Genomic DNA, 16,548 nt, shown 5'->3' on the forward strand with positions numbered 1-16,548 from the left:
GTGCCTTTTGCACATTCATCCCCACAAAAGGTGTGCCCCACCTGCAGCCTCTCAGATTCAAGCTTTGTTTCTCCTCCTGGTGGTGGCGCCCCCTTCCCTCCATTTTTCTCCACAGTCCTCCTTGGGAAGATTGCGCAGGGCATCTGCTAGCCCAAGTCTCCTGCTTTTCCTTACAATGACTAATGGGTAACACCTGTCCGATGGATTCCCTCTTGCGCGCTTGGGATTGGATTTATCACTGCAGTAGTTTAACCATAACTAGAAAAATGTAGCTCTCTAAAGTCCCTATAATGTGGAGGCTCCTAATGTGGTTTAAGTTATTCCTTGCGTCATAAATAACATAGGCGGCACTATTATGGACCAATATCCTGAAAAGAAAAGGCACCAGGCTCGTAAATCACACTGTGGGCCTGGAGGAGACGCGGGCAAGTGCTCTGGTTCCTGAAGGGACTAGGGGAGTTGGGTGGACTTACAGGGCTCAGGCCAGGAGAGCTGAGTCCTCCTGTGGAAAGCTTCCTGATGGCATGCACCTCAGTGGGAAGTTGGGGGGGGTGTGTCTCCCCTGGTCTAAGGCCACGAGCAATGTGGTCTTACTCCCTGAGAAGGGAAGAGGCTATTTCTCTGACCCAAACCATCATATTTTATTGCCCAGAATGCGGAGAAGGGAGAAGCAAGATTTTGTTGTGTGAATACCTTTCTTTCCTGTGTGACATTTTGTAACTCCCTATCTTCCCATTGGCACCAGCCATTCTGGTAGTGGAGCAGCCATATGTACAGAATTAGGCCTCTTGGATTAGTCCCTAAAGCTAAGGAAAATGCTCCCTTCCAGCAAAGAGGTCTTCCCTTTCCCTCAAAGGCCCCTCATTCTCTTTACTTTGAGGAAATGAGAGAAAGAGTGTACGTTCAGTGGCCTTTATTTGGACTTTGATCTTAACCTGGGAACACCTGGCCTTCTGTTTCCTTCTTTCTCATGTTGCTCCTCATTGATTTTCTCTAAATCAAACAAGCCACTGTCACAGACTCTTACAAAAGAAAGCCAGGGACGAGCCCTTGGAATAGAAGCTGAGCTCATCTGAGTCACTGGTGAGCCCCTCTGAGCAGGGAAAACTGGTCAGAAGTTCATCTGGCCACACGCTTTCAGGACCCAACAGCCAATGTTTGTGGTCACCTGTGATCCTTGGCGGCCAGAGAGCCCTCAATGAACTTCTGCCAATATTGGTGGAGTATATAGCTTGTCTGCTGTAGATAATTCCTTCTTTCTAAAATGTAAGATCATTTCTGATTTTTGAGTTTATTTCTGGTGCCTGGAGGGAAGGAGGTGTGGCCACAAACTCCTGCTTTTTTTTTCAAAGGCAAGTAAAGTTGTCAGTTCTTACTTTTACCTGAAGTCCAGGGTTTGAGCTGACATTAGGAATTTTCCAGATATATCATAGCCAATGGACCTCGAGCCTCCATAGATAATCTGTCTGGTTGGAAGGAAACTTATTCTTTTCTTAATGAATTGTTTTATTTTCTCACTAATAAGGGCCAGACGTTCTTGTAGGATATTTTTTTAAAGGAAGAAGCAGCGTGAAGAATTGTTCACACCTACACTCTATCTTGAAAGATAGTCCAGATCTTAGCTACTTATTGGTTAATTAAAACTAGATTAGTGTCATGGTTTGTAGGTTTCTAAAATCATTTGGGAGAGTGGGTCCTAGAATCTTCTTACATTCACTTCTTCTCACCCCCTTTTCTCCAGTTATATTTTTAATAATTTTTTTTACATATTTTGGCCACACCTAACAATGCTCATGGGTTACTCCTGGTTGTGTGCTCAGAAATCATTCCTATCAAGCTCAGGGGACCATATGGGGTACCAGGATTAAATCCACATTAACTACATGCAAGACAAGTGCTCTCCAGCCCCTCTGCAGTTCAGATTTCCTGTAATCATAGCCAACTTAGAGCGTAAGTCTTAGACATAGAAACTTGATTAGCAAAAAGAGAAATCTTGAAGAATAATACTGAATATTTGAGTAGTGTAGGACCCTAGAGATGAACTAGGCAGTATAGACACGTTGATTAAGTGAGAGCAATGATCAAAAGTTGAGTTGCCTGGATACCAGCCTTGACTTTGTAGCTGAGTGGGTGTAGAACGCATTCTTCATTCAGCTCTCCCTCTCGCCCCCTGCATGTTAGCTAGGGAGGGTAACAGCATCTCCTTCATAAAGGCCATTTTTAAACAATGCAGAGGCCATAGAACAAGGATTGAGGTAAGTAGTTAAAAGGATGATGCTGGTACCTGGTGGAAGCCACCAGCAAGAGAGAAACATCTGAAAATAGAAGCAGGCTTTTTGAACAGTTCTTCATGCCTAAAGGAAATCTTAGACTTTTAGATTGCAGGAATTGATCCGTTTTTAATACATTTCTGTTTCCTCCTTAAAGATAGTTTGAATTGGGCTACAGCCAAAGCATCAGGAAGTAAGAGTTCTGGTGAAGAAGTTTTCGAGTGAGGAACTGAAATGTAGCTTCTACCAAAAAAGAGGTTTGAAGCTAGTACTAGAAACTCACATAAAATCAAAGTTCAAGAAATTCATCTGAGCCTAAAGAAATCTGAAAATGGAAACCTTAGAAATGGCTTTGTGTTCCTGTGAGTAGGCAGCATATATTTACTTCTATTTTTCCCTCAATATTGTTTTATTTCTACTACTAAGAGATTTTGCCAGACCAAGTTTGAGGATGTCATTTCTTTTTTTTTTTGGGGGGGGGCGACCCAGGTGATGCTCAGGGGTTACTCCTGGCTACGCACTCAGAAATCACTCCTAGCTTGGGGGACCATATGGTATGCCGGGGGATCAAACCACGATCCGTCTTAGGTTAGGGCTTATAAGGCCCTACTGCTTATAAGGCCTTACCGCTGGTGCCACCACTCCAGCCCAAGTATGTCAATTTTTCTAGTCCATTGCCTTAACCACTCAGCCCCGACCAAAAGTATGTCAATTTTTAATCTTGTTCTCAACATCTGACATAACCCAGTCTCATAAAAATCCCCCTTCTAAAACTTTAAGAGAGATCCTTATCAACCTGTCTCACCTTTTGTCACAAGATCAGCCTGCAGATGCCTTTTCTCAGACAAAGACCCTCCTCAGATTCCACTGAAATAGGGGATCAGTAGTCCTATTTGTAAAGAAGCTAATTTACTCATTACTAATAGGTATTTCTGTTATGGGTGATGCTACCATTTTGAGAACATTTCTAAAGTCATGTAGAATTGTTTGGACTTGAGATAGTGGCATTAACAAGCCTAGAATTTAGCTCAGTCTTTACCCTTTCTTATGATCCCTAAATTTGTATTTTTCATAGGGGTGTCTCTAGCAGTTTGGGGATCTTTAGGGATCACTTCTGTTGTATATAAATTCATGGTACAGACCTGATGATTTAGTGCTTGGACCTAGATGCTGGAAGCCATAGAAGCCACACCCAGCTTGCTGAGGATTCATAAGGTATTGAGTATGGAATTCAAAGCCTCATTCATGCAAAGCATGACCTATGAGTTCTCTGGCCCAGCTTCCAATTTGAGCATGGACAAAAGAGGGCTATAGAACTATTCAAACATATTAAGAAAATTATTGCCTTTTAGTTATTTTTTTATTTGAGAAGACATCTTAGCCATCCTGGCCATAATCAAGGATCAATATGCTTCTGTGTGTTAAAATCAGGGCATTATGTTTGTCAGCCTTTGAACTATCTTCCAAGACCTGTGTTTCAATTTTATTATAATATGTTTGAGGACTGCAGAGACAGTTAAGACTCTTGTTTTACACTTGACCTATCCTAGTTGGATCCTCAGAACAACATATGGACATATGGTTGTCCAAACACTGCCAAAAGAAACCCTGAGCAAAAACCATGAGTAAACCCTGAGCACTATCAGATGGGGCTGAATATCCCCACCCTTCAAAAATGTTATATATATAATATGTGCCTATATGTTGAGTTATTATCTATTTTTATTTTTATATACTTTATGTCTTTCTTTCCTCACTCTTTTTCATTTATTTTTGAGTTTTCATTGAAGCATCACATATACACAGATTTATCAATAACCATAATATACCTAGAGAGGCATCACATTATATTTTTTGCAGATATAGGACCAACATCTTGAAAGCTGGTACACAATATTATCCCTAACTTCAGAGTATATATTTTAAAAGTCTAAATGGATTATGACCCTGTTACTTAAAACTCTTCCACAGTTTCCTACTTTACCCTGTTTTGCCATTCATAATTCTTTAATTTAGTACCTAAGATATGTTTATGTATTGTTCATCCAAACACCACACTCAATGACAAACTCAACACGGCTATACAGCCAGTACTTGTTCAATAAACTTTCAAGTTTGCGATGCTTGAGGGACCATGCAGATGAATTGAAGTACCTCTTTATAATTGCTCTTGAGTTCCTCCCAGAGATTCTTTATCTACATGCAGACTTTGAAAAAATGGTTTTGAAACATATGGAGCTTTTGGGAACCCAGACTTGTTTATTATCCACAATAGAGTCCTCCATTTTTCAATTGGATGCTTGTAGAATGCTCCTTTCTACTGAATTTCCTAATGGAGATGAGTGCAACTCTTTCTCAGAACAACACCCAACCAGTAGATCTCTAGGCCCCATTTTGGATTTTAACTCTCAATAGATGGTTATCATGGTCCCCTTGGTTGTTATTTAGTCAAATTATATTCATTTTATCGCCTTGGCCTTTCCTCATATTTCACTCCCTTTGATTTGTTTTCTTTTCTTTTCTAAATTCCCATCGAGGCATCATATTACCCCTAATTGCCTGCAGTGTTCCAAATCTGGTCTCTTTGCTGACACACACAGACAAACTCTCAGCTGTGCTTGGGGATGCCCCTGTGTGCAGAGAGAATGTTACTTGCTCCCAGAATTGCTGAACTGCAAAGCTCACCTCACCTCCCTCTGGCTCTTTACAAGCAACTCACTATCTGCTTATTTTCTCGATTCCTGCCATCCACAAATGCCCTCAAGTTAAATTCCATCTTTAAGTTTATTCATCCCCTGATAGATCATCTGCATTTTTTTCAACCACCATCCCATTGTGTTACTTTTGACATCTATTACTAACATCAACTATAACTTGGTATTGTATGCCAGTCTTCCCGCTCTTAGGAACACCTCCCAATTTAGCATCATCTACAAATGTGATTATCATGAGAATAGCAATAGGATCTTTCTGCTCACTTTCTTGGTTCTTAATAAAGTTGGTCGCGCACAGCTGTGTATCTGTGCAGATTATACACTCCTAATTTACTTAAAGGAAAGGCTCTTTCCTTTTCCAAAACAGGCTCTTTGTGGTCTGTTTGTACTTCCTGTGACAATGTTGAAGTACATTTATCTTTATTAAGGGACTCTGAATGCAAACTTAACCCCCAAACAAAAATCAGTTCTATTTGTGCATATACATATGTAGTTTTTTGTATGTGTGTATATATATTTATATATAATTTTCATTGATTGGGGTTAAGAAATCAAAGATTGTATTGGACAATGAAGATGTTTCAGAATGGAAGAGAACCTAACTGGGAGAAAGAAGTTAAGACTAACAACTTCCCCTAGGTTCCGTAAATTGTTTTTGAGTCATACTCCCTGGATTAAGTGTTTACTCCTTTCTCTGTGCTCAAGGATTTTCCATGAGAGCTACATGCAAGGCAAGTGTTTTGTACTTTCTCTCAATACTATCTCTCAGCTCAGGAGATCATATATTTTTAATTGGAAGCATGGATGTATAGGTAGGTGGATGGATGGATGGATGGATGGATGGATGGATGGATGGATGGGTAGATGGATGAATAGATTGGCAGACTGATGGAAGGAATTCTAAATAGGCTGCTTACTATGCTAATATTAGGGATGTGGCATGGGAAGCAAAGGAGATCATTACTTTGCTTTTATTTGATGAAAAAAAATCACAGCATTTGTTGTTTGAAATCTAGTTCTTTCTGTTTTCAAGCCAAAATCTTATATTTTAATTTTTAACTAACCCTTGTATTGACTCACTGCTTAATAATCTAAGTAGTAAATCTATTATGAATTCTAGTGCATATGGAAGTGGGTCCCCAACTTAAGTTCCTCTTTGTTCTTGGACTCTCCTAAACAGTCACATATAGCATATTATTAGGAAAAGTTACTTCATGTATTTTAATTTTATTGGTAATATGCTAATTTTTTTTTACTATTTCAGCATCATTTTTATTTTTTTCTATTTAAAGGAAAAGAAAATGCATTTAAAATTGTATTTTCTCACTCTGTTTCTCCCTTCCCCACCTCCTTCTTTCTGTTTGACTATTTTTTTTTATTTTTGTCTGTTCATCTCTTTATATTGAGTGCAAAGGCAAAATCATCCAAGACTTGTCTTTTTCCATCTGATTTATTTCATTTAGCATGAAATGAACCTCAAGCATCCTCTATTATATTGTTAATGATATAATTTTATCTTTTGTGGTCGAATAGTATTCCATTGTATAAATATACCACATCTTCGTTAATTCTCAGCAGGCACGTGAGTTGTTCTCATATTTAACTATTAAAATAATACTGCAAACAGTCTGGAGAGAGAGTACAAGGGTTAAGGTGCTTGCCTTGCTTTCTCCTGGTCCCAGTTCAGATCTCTAGCACTGCATAAGCCGGTCTCCCAGGAACTATCAGGGATAGATAACTCCTGAGTACAGAGCCAGTAATAGTCCCTGAGTTTGAAAGTGTGTGGTTTAACTATCCCCCACCAAATACTAATAATGGTGCAACAAGTATCCAAATGGATTTAACTTTTTGTATTAATTTTTTGTACTTTCCAGATAGAGACCCAAAACAGGAATTCCTGGGAGATATCATTGTTCTGTCAATAAGGAAGCTCCATAGTGTTTTTCAAAATGGTTGTACCAATTTTTCCAACACCAGTGTAAGAAAGTTTACTTATTTCCTCACCCTCTTGTAGAGTTAAATAACTAATGATGGTGCTAGACGGAGATGGATGGATGGAGGGACCTTTCTCTGCCATCCCAGGCCACGTGGCTCTGCAACCCCCGGGGTGGGGGGGGGAGGGGTGGGGGGTCTGGAGTTTCATGAGAGCAGCGGGTAGAAATCTCACTCACAGTCAGGCTTCAGAAATTATCAGCTTTATTCATACCCTATCCACCACATGTGTGGCCTATATCACAACCAATTAAGCATTCAGCCATTCTTAGCTAGCCCTGCCTCTTAACTCCTTTCAGCCATCTTCCCTTTGACCTCCAAGCTGGCAAAAGACCAAAAGTGTCTAATCCCCTGGGTCAAAGGCCTTATAACCTTCCAAGACCACTCCCCGGAATGGGAGGGGTCTTGCAGGTAAGGTTACACGTAAAATCTGGTTCCCAAGACCCCTCCCAGAAATGGGCAGGTCTCAGGTAGATACACCTAAATCCAGGGTGGAGTTACAACCTCTCAACATTTACTAGTGTTTTTGATGCGAGCCATTCTCACAGGTGTGTAATAGTGTCTTATTGTCATCTTTTTCTTTGTTCTTTTGGTTTAGGGCCACACTTGGCAATACTCAGGGCTTACGGCGTGCAAGGGAAGTGCTGTATCCACTGTGCCATCACTCCAGTTTTTTTTATTGCTATCTTAATTTGCATTTTCATGACCAGTGAAGATAAGCATATTCCCATTTGCCTATTAGTCATCTGTATGTCTTCTCTGCAGAAGTAACTGTTCAAATCTTCTGCTCGTTTTTGTATTGCTTGATTTTGTGTTTTTTAAGTTGTGCATGTAATTATTTACCATGGATATTAATTCTGTTGGGTAGCGGATGTGAATGTCTTCTTTCATTACTCAGCTGGCTTTTTACTCTGTTGTGTTTTTCTTTTGCTGCACAAAAGCTTTTCCATGAATGTGGTCTTTATTGTTTTTCTTGACTTTCCTTTGCTGTTGAGACTGAGTACCAGAAACGTCTCTAATGCTTATGTCATGGAACATTTCACCTGTGTTGTTATCTATGCACTTTATGGTTTGAGATCTTACATCTGAGTATTTTATCAATTTTGAATTTATTTTTATATATGGAGTTAAAGAATAGTCAAGCTTTTCCATCCTTTTACATGTGACTGTTCAATTTTCTCAGTGCCATTTGTTGAAAATATTTTGCTTTCTCCAATGTCTAGTTTTAGATCCTTGGACATAAATTAAATGCCAATAAATATATGGCTTTATTTCTCAACTTTCTATTCCATTGATACACCTGTCTGTTCTAATATCAGCCATGTGGTTTTAATTATGTTCACAGTCTAGCAGGGTCTAAAGTCAGGTAATACAATATCTACTTTTTTCTCTTCAAACCTTGAGATTGCCTTAGATATTTGAGAACTTCTATGATTTCATATAAACTTTAGTATTTGGGCTTCTATTTTATTTTAAAATATCAGTGAATTTTGTGGTACTGCATTAAATCTATATCATGTTTGATAGAATAGACATTTTGACTGTTTATTCTTCCCATCTCTGGATTTATTTCTGAATGTTTCATTCTATGTTACATTGTCCTATAATTTTTAGTGTCTTAAATATTTCATAGTAAATTATTTGATGAAATAGAAGGCATGAACTTTAACTTTAAAGGACCACTCAGTTATCAGGAAGACCTGTATGATTAAGAATTCTATATGATTAAGAATGAGAAAACACTACAGGTGAGATATATTTGTAATACTATGACTAGAGAGGTAGAGGAGAAAGTTCAATTGCTTTGAAGAGGCACTAGAATAAACAGGACTGGTGAGAAGGGAGTGATATAAACAGAAAAATCTCAAATGGTATCTAAAATGAAGGATATGTAAAGTACATTAGGAGACAAAGTGGCGGATTTATATCATAGACTTGAAAAGTGGTCAGTGATGTAGTAGGACTGAATTGTGTCTTTGGGAGACAAGAAGATTTGGAGCAGTGATTAGTTCAAAATGGAGACTTTGGTAGAGAGTATACAGGTCATTCATGCCAAGCAAGATGTTTTCATTTTATTCTGTAGAACTGGGAGTTTTTAAATAGCAAGGTACATGGTCAGATTTGCATTATAGAAAGAATAGGCAGCAGTTAGGATGATGTAACTCTGGAAGCAGGAGTAACTGGTCTCGAGTGATTTGTAGGTAGAGAAGTTGAGGAAAAGATGCTGAACAGAGGGAGTGGCCCAAGCATTAATAAAAAGGAGGTGAGTGTCATGAATTTACAGCAAAGAAGTAAATTATGACTGTTACGTATAAGTAAAATGAATGTTTCATGAGGCTCTAATGTATGATCAAACTTGATATCTACCAGTGTAGTCTGATTCTGCACTAAAAATTCTGTAATGACATTTATGCAGTTTTCATTAAACATTCCTTGAAGAAAATTTAAGAATTTATTAATTTCAGGCTGGAGCAGAAGTGCTCCATTTGCCTAGTACACAGCTGACCTAGAACAGAATGTGGTTCAACCCCCAGGCATCCCATATGGTCCCTCAAGTCAGCAGCAATTTCTGAGTGCAGAGCCAGGAGTAACCCCTGAGCATCACCAGGTGTGGCCCAAGAAAAATTTTATTAACTTGTAGTTTATATATACTTTATCATATGATATTAGTACCTATCATTAAACAATTGTAGATTAAGAACCACAACAATGGGCCAAAGAGATAGCACAGCAGTAGGTCTTTTGCCTTGCAAGCTGCTGACCCAGGACCAATGGTGGTTCGAATCCCGGCATCCCAATGGTCCCTCGTGCCAGCCAGGAGTGATTCCTGAGCAGAGAGCCAGGAGCAACCCCTGAGCACCGCTGGGTGTGGCCCAAAAACAAAAACAAAAAACAAAACAAACAAACAAACAAAAAGAACCATAACGATGAGTTCAAATATTTTTTAAAATATTTTTATTGCATTTTTTGGGTCACACTCGGCAGTGCTCAGGGGTTATTCCTGGCTCTACACTCAGAAATTGCCCATGGCAGACAAGGGGGACCATATGGGATGCCAGAATTTGAACCATCGTCCTTCTGCATGGAAGGCAAACACCTTACTTCCATGCTATCTCACCGGCCCTTTTAAAAATATTAGTTGAGTGCAATGAATAGGTGAGACTGGAAAGAAGTCTTTAAGACAAGACCAGGAATTCTAACCTTTATTTTTATGATATTAGAAGAACTTGTTCAGGTTTTTCCAAAGGGATGCCAAATCTTAAAGGATGTTTTAAGATTTAAGTTTGTGGGGGCCAGAGTGATAGTATGATGGGTAGGACATTAGCTTTGCATATGGCTGACTGATTCCCAGCATCCCATATGGTCCCAAGAACCTGCCAGGATCAATTTCTGAGCACAGAGCCAGAAATAACCCCTGATTTCCTCTAGTTGTGTCCCCAAAATGAAAAGAAACAAAATAAAAAAAATTAAGTTTGTGGTAAATTGAAGCAATTAGAGAACAGTAGGAAAGACCTATTTTGACATTTGAAAATTCTGATTGGAATTTTTGACTTATATAATAAATTTGTTAAGATTTCTATCTTTTAAATGTTATTATCCTTTTTATATTATTACTCTTTCTCTTTATATTTCATATAATTAAAATTCTCTGAAATTTACATACAGTAGATTCTGAATTTTCCCCATACATTTCCTACCATTGAGTAAATTGAATTTTTCTCTTATTACTTGTATTTGTACACAGATGAGAGAAAATTTGCAAGAGGAGATTTAATAAGTACTACTTAGCTATATGATTGCAAAGTTGTTTATTTGCCAGGATTCAGATCTTAGATTCCATATGCTTTTCAGAGAAATCAATGAAGCCTATCAGTTTTGAAGCTTGAACAACTGAATAGTATTATTGTCATTTAATTAGACAGGAAAGCTAGAGGAGGACAAGTGTGGGACACACATCTTTGTGCATGCATTTGCATGTTTAAAGGAGAAGAGAAGACTCTTGGGGGGCAATGTTAAGTTTAAGCTACCTTCGGCTGGAGCGTTAGTACAGTGGATAAGGAAGGTGCTGGCCTTGCATGCTGCCAATTCCCAGTTTCCCATATGGTTCCATGAGCCCACCAAGAGCAATTCCTGAGTGCAGAGTCAGAAGTGAGACCCCTGAACATGACTAGGTGTAGCCCTGAAACAAACAAATTTCTTAGCTTTCAAATCGATCAAACTAGCATTAGAAATATACATGTGTATCAACATCTATTTATATCTATATAATTGGGAATATTGAGCTGACAGATAAATTTGGGATTAATTGACATAGGATTCTTTTGTTGCTGATGTTTATTAGTCAGATATGTTAGGCTCTGCTGCACAAACAAACCTTGATAATGCTATTGACTCATTATAGTAAGGTGTGTTCTTGTTCTTGCTTTCTTGGAACTAGACGCAAACATCCTATGCATGTTGGTGTCTCTCACCTAATCAAAGATCTTATCTATCTGAGCATCTTCCATATGCCAGCCCCACTCTGTCAGTTCCAGTGCCAATGTTCACCACAACACACTACTTCTTGCTTTATTTTATGTGTGTGTTTGTGTGTGTAAGTGAGGGGGGGGGAGTGAGTCTGTGTGTGTGTGTGTGTGTGTGTGTGTGTGCTGCCAAGAATTGAACCCAAAGCCTTACACATGTAAGGCCAAGGCTCTACCACTGAGCTGCATCAGGAGCTCCATTTTTCTGATATTTCTTTAAAAAAAAAAAGATGGATCAGGATATATTTATTTTATAAAGGGACCATACCAAGCAGTGCAAGTACTTGGGCCCAGAGTATAGTTCTGCTGATCCTGGTGCTGTGACTAATAGGACTGAATGTGGCAGTATTAGGATGGGGCATGTGATCCTGGGGATTGAGTTCAGTATCCAGGCATGCTAGGTATGTGCACTATCACTTGAGTTATTTCCCTAGCCTCAGATATATAGTATCTAAAATTTTTATTTTCGGAATTCATTGAAAGTTAATTTTCTATACCAGCCTGTTTTTAACATGAGGCCATGCATACTCCCACCCTTATGAACTTCCAGGATATTTTAAAGGGCCAGAGGTGAAATGTACATAAATACGGGCACAACATGAAACTAGGCAACCAACTGGTCGGTCAGGGGAAGCCCCAGGAAGGATGCTAGGTTAGAAAGGAAAAGATTGAGAAACAATAATTGAAACACAATCCTTGTTTAATAAAGAATATACTTTGACATTTAAAAGCTACTTTCTTAACAGTTTCTTAATAGTTCAAACTCTGACTAATTAGATATATGAGAAATCTTGGTCTGTTTAGTTTTTACATAAATGATTATTTCAGAGCATTTGTTATCTCGCCTAAGGAATGATTCCAAGTGCTGGATAATTTGGTTAATTTAACTTTGATGTTGGGAGAGCCCAAACAGAACCAAGCCATTATCTAGATGGCTGTCGCTCCATTGCCTTGATATTTTAAGAAAATTGACCCTCAGTGTGAGAAATAGTCTCATCAGTGAAGCCCCATTCAGCATAGGACAGGGTGGTAGAAATAACCACATGCTCCTGGTATTGGGGGGAGGCTTCTGCCTCAACTGGCCCTGGAAGATGACTTTGTATTTAGTGTCTGTCAAGAGACCACAAAGGGGCTCCATACATACATTATCCCTAATGCTCTGGCTTTTGTTTTGTATATAAGAACAAAATTTATAGCAAAAAATCATCAATAAATGACAAAGGAACTCTGAAGTTTGTTCTTTTTTTCTTCCAGCCTGCCTTTCCCTGTTCAGTGATAGAACAATTTATGAATCTGACAAATCCTCCCCTAGATAATGGTAAGAGTAACATAGTGTTCAGCTGAGTAACTCTGAGCCACTAAAGTTTATTAGACTGTGGAGCAACAGCGGAGGATTGATGCAATAATCAAATGACATGCTTGATTTGGGCTCTCCCTGGCTCTCTTTTCCCACCCGAATCCCTGTTTTCCCTCCTTCCTCCCCTCTCTTTCTCCTGCCTAAACCAAAGGAAAACTAAATAGAGGGGATTTGAAATGGATAGGTTGGCAGGGGTAGACACCCAATTTCCACATGCAATGATCACGCACAAAGTATGAGAAGTCTGTGCCAAAAGGTTAAATGAAAATAAGGAACATGGTGGTAAACACGGTCCAACTACATTTTTGGTTTGGATCCAAGTAACCTAAGCAGCAGGAAGGGAGCCCTGTTCAGACTGTCTCTCTCTTAAGCCAACCCTGAATTTCTGGGACATCAGAGATATCATCAAAGAGTCCTCACTTAAATTCTGCTAAGGTTGATTTGAGTACTGAAGAAAAAGGATCACACTTTGGATACTGTGAAGTATGAAATGGGAGCATGTTCATGATAAAAGAACCTCTCTGGGAAAGTACTAAGACATTTCAAAATGGCAGCCTGAGGCCCAATGACTTAATGTTTGCTTGATTTGGACCACCCTATTTTGTCAGATTGGGAATCAAAGGAAATTGTCATTGTGACTCTCTATGGGACATCTCCTCTTTCTAACATCTTTAACCTCTTGCATGGACAATATCCTTGTCTTCCAAACCAGTGAAGGCCTTTGTGCCATCACATATATAAATACATCCTGTTCAGCAATAGAAAAATTGTAGGCATCTTCAACTACTCAACTTGTTCTCTGCTCTTAAGAAGACAGAATTTAATGGAAATTAATAAATGTCCTCATTGTTCAGGAGACAGAGAAGTTAATGCATTATGAGAAAACCACCAGAAATGACACCCAGCCCAGGAGACCTTCAGCTTTTTCAAGACAGTGAAAGAAAAAGGTCTCTCAAATATCAAGAAATGTACTTTATAACCAGAATAGTCTGTGATGAATGGGGTAATAATATTCCACCCTGCCTATAAAGAAAAGTGGTATGGACATTATTGCTTTCTTGGACATTGGAGCAACTGTATCACTCATTTCTGAGAGGTTGTCAGAAAAAAATTGAAGGGTTTAAATATATGACCTTTTACAGGAATTACTTCAACAATGGCTTATTCTACCCAGTCTACTGAAGTTGCGGTTGCAACAAAGAATTTCCTGTTGCGAGATGCAAATTGTGGGCTAATTGCAAGGTCTAATCCAATTTGTTTGGGGCAGTCCTTGAAAGACTGGGTTCCCGAAACACTCTTTCATGGGTCAATACCAACTAGTCTGTCAAAATGAAGAAAGAAAAGAAGTAAATTGAGAGAGAGAGAGAGAGAGAAAGAGAGAGAGAGAATGAGTGTGAGTATAGTATTTTGAATGCAAAAGCTGTCAGAAAGGGAGACTGATATTGAAGTAAATGGGTTTTTCTTTGTGAACCAAAGTGGTAATGAGTCAAGGGAGCCATCCATATGGATGCAGGACACCAGTCATGGTCACCACCAAAAACCAGGGCAGAATAAGTGCCAACAGGATATGTATAATAAAACTACACGTGGAAAATGAGTGTGTTTTAGGCTTTGGTTAGTCACTCTGATATGAGAAAACACACTATTAAAGCTGTCTAGACCATGCACATGATCCAGCCCTGATGGGTGAGGGCATTTCAGAAATATCAGGGTGTGGGGTATGAGAGAATGTTTACTGAAATAGATCGTTGAAAGCTCCACTTCTAACCTGTCAGTTTTGCAGCTGAATAATTGTGTGTGATGCTCCAAGTAAACTCCGTCTATAGATGAGTGGTTTGGATGAGATGGTGTCACCTGTAGTCACTGACAACTCCCTACATCTTCTCTGTCAAGCTCTATACGAGAACAGCAGACCTGTATCCAAAGGCTACTGGCAAACATCTTTGGATAATGAGTGCAAATTAATAACTACTTTTGTATGTCACAAGAGATCATGCCATTTTAATGTTATGCCCTTTGGGTGAACACATGGGACAAAGATCTTTCAGATACTAATGAATAGTGTCTTACAAGGATTAATTTGGTCAACTTCTCACTGAGTTGACATCAGTAGTAACATGGCTTCTGTTGGGTCTGTGATGGGTTGAGCTCTGTAGAACTCAGGGGAAATTAAGCTTTAACTTTGAACTTTAAGGCTATATTTTAAAGGGGATTTCATTCTTGATTCTGAATACAGAGGGTTCTAATAAGGTTAGTGGGGTACAGTTGTGTGTTCATTCACATGTAGTTCTCATAAATGTTGTCCCCTAGAGTGGTGTTTTGTGTGTGTGTTCAACACAACTGTTTCAGTGGTTTGATAGCCTTTGTGGCTGTTCATCACTTATTTCTGTAAGACAGTAGAAATAGATGAATGTAACTCTCTGTGGGATTAAGAAAATTGGATTGCCTGTGCATATTTGTAGTCATTCTGAATAGGCATATAGTGACCCTTGATTTTGTTATATATAGAAATTATGTTGTGTGCATGTGCATTTCTAATAAACAATTAGATATGATACTTTATTTCTCAGATATCCAGTTATTAAATGCACACATAATTACTGGTATCAGCTAGAGAGTTGGAAATTAGATATTCTCTTAAATTCTTATTTTGTAGCATAAGTCTATAGAGTGTTTGTTTCTTTAGGGAAATAATGATCACATGTGAAGGGTTTATATGTATTGACCCAGGGATTCCTCTATTCTGGAACAGAAATGCTTTCACAAAGCAATAGTTTATGGGTACGTTTAGTCTATTATATTTCAGAATGCCAAAGGCACTTTGCTATATCCCAAAGAGAAATTGGATGCTCTCCATCTTGGATTCCTTGTCTTTCTGGCCGGTACTTGGTATAAGGCAAAGGATACAGATCTACAAGTTCATCACTGTCTTTGTACCATTGCAAGCCTGTGGAGCAATCTGGCTTATATATAAAATCTCTCCTCACAATGACCTAAGATTGATCAGTAGGTGGGGGAAAAAGTCAAATTGAAAGACTGTACTTAGAGTGTGATCCCATTTATATAAAACTTAAATTTTAAAGCCACGCATATGGAAACAATTCAATAAAAATAGATGGAGAACCAATACCTGTGATTATCTCTGGATAAGATTATAAAGGACTGTCATTTTCTAGGACAAATATTTATCTTTAAAATATATCAACCCTCCCATTCACTGAAGTGACCATTTAAAATTTTTCTAATAGAGGAGCCAAAGTGATAGCACAGTGGTAGGGTGTTTGCCTTGGATGCAGCTGATCCAGGTTGGACCTCAGTTTGATCCCTGGCATCCCATATGGTCCCCCAACCCAGGAGTGATTTCTGAGCTCATAGCTAGGAGTAACCCCTGAGCTTCACCAGGTGTGGCCCAAAACCAAACAAAAAAATTTTTTTTCTAATAGAAAATAAGTTTGCAAAGAGATTTTTGGTTTGGTTCCGTTCATTGCCATGGATACTCATGTTAATATGTGTTACTGGAAGCTGGTTCAAACCTAAAGTTAGTTCCCAGCTCTACAGAAAAAATGGGGAGGGTAATTTGTTCTAAATGATGGTGGTCACAATCTCTGACAATAGCTACTTTCTCTGTAGGTTGGAACCCTTTGACAAAACTAGTATTCTGAATAAACAATCAAAGCCTAATTGATCACTTC

The sequence above is a fragment of the Suncus etruscus genome, chromosome 14, assembly GCF_024139225.1.
Source record: "Suncus etruscus isolate mSunEtr1 chromosome 14, mSunEtr1.pri.cur, whole genome shotgun sequence".
NCBI lineage: Eukaryota > Metazoa > Chordata > Mammalia > Eulipotyphla > Soricidae > Suncus > Suncus etruscus.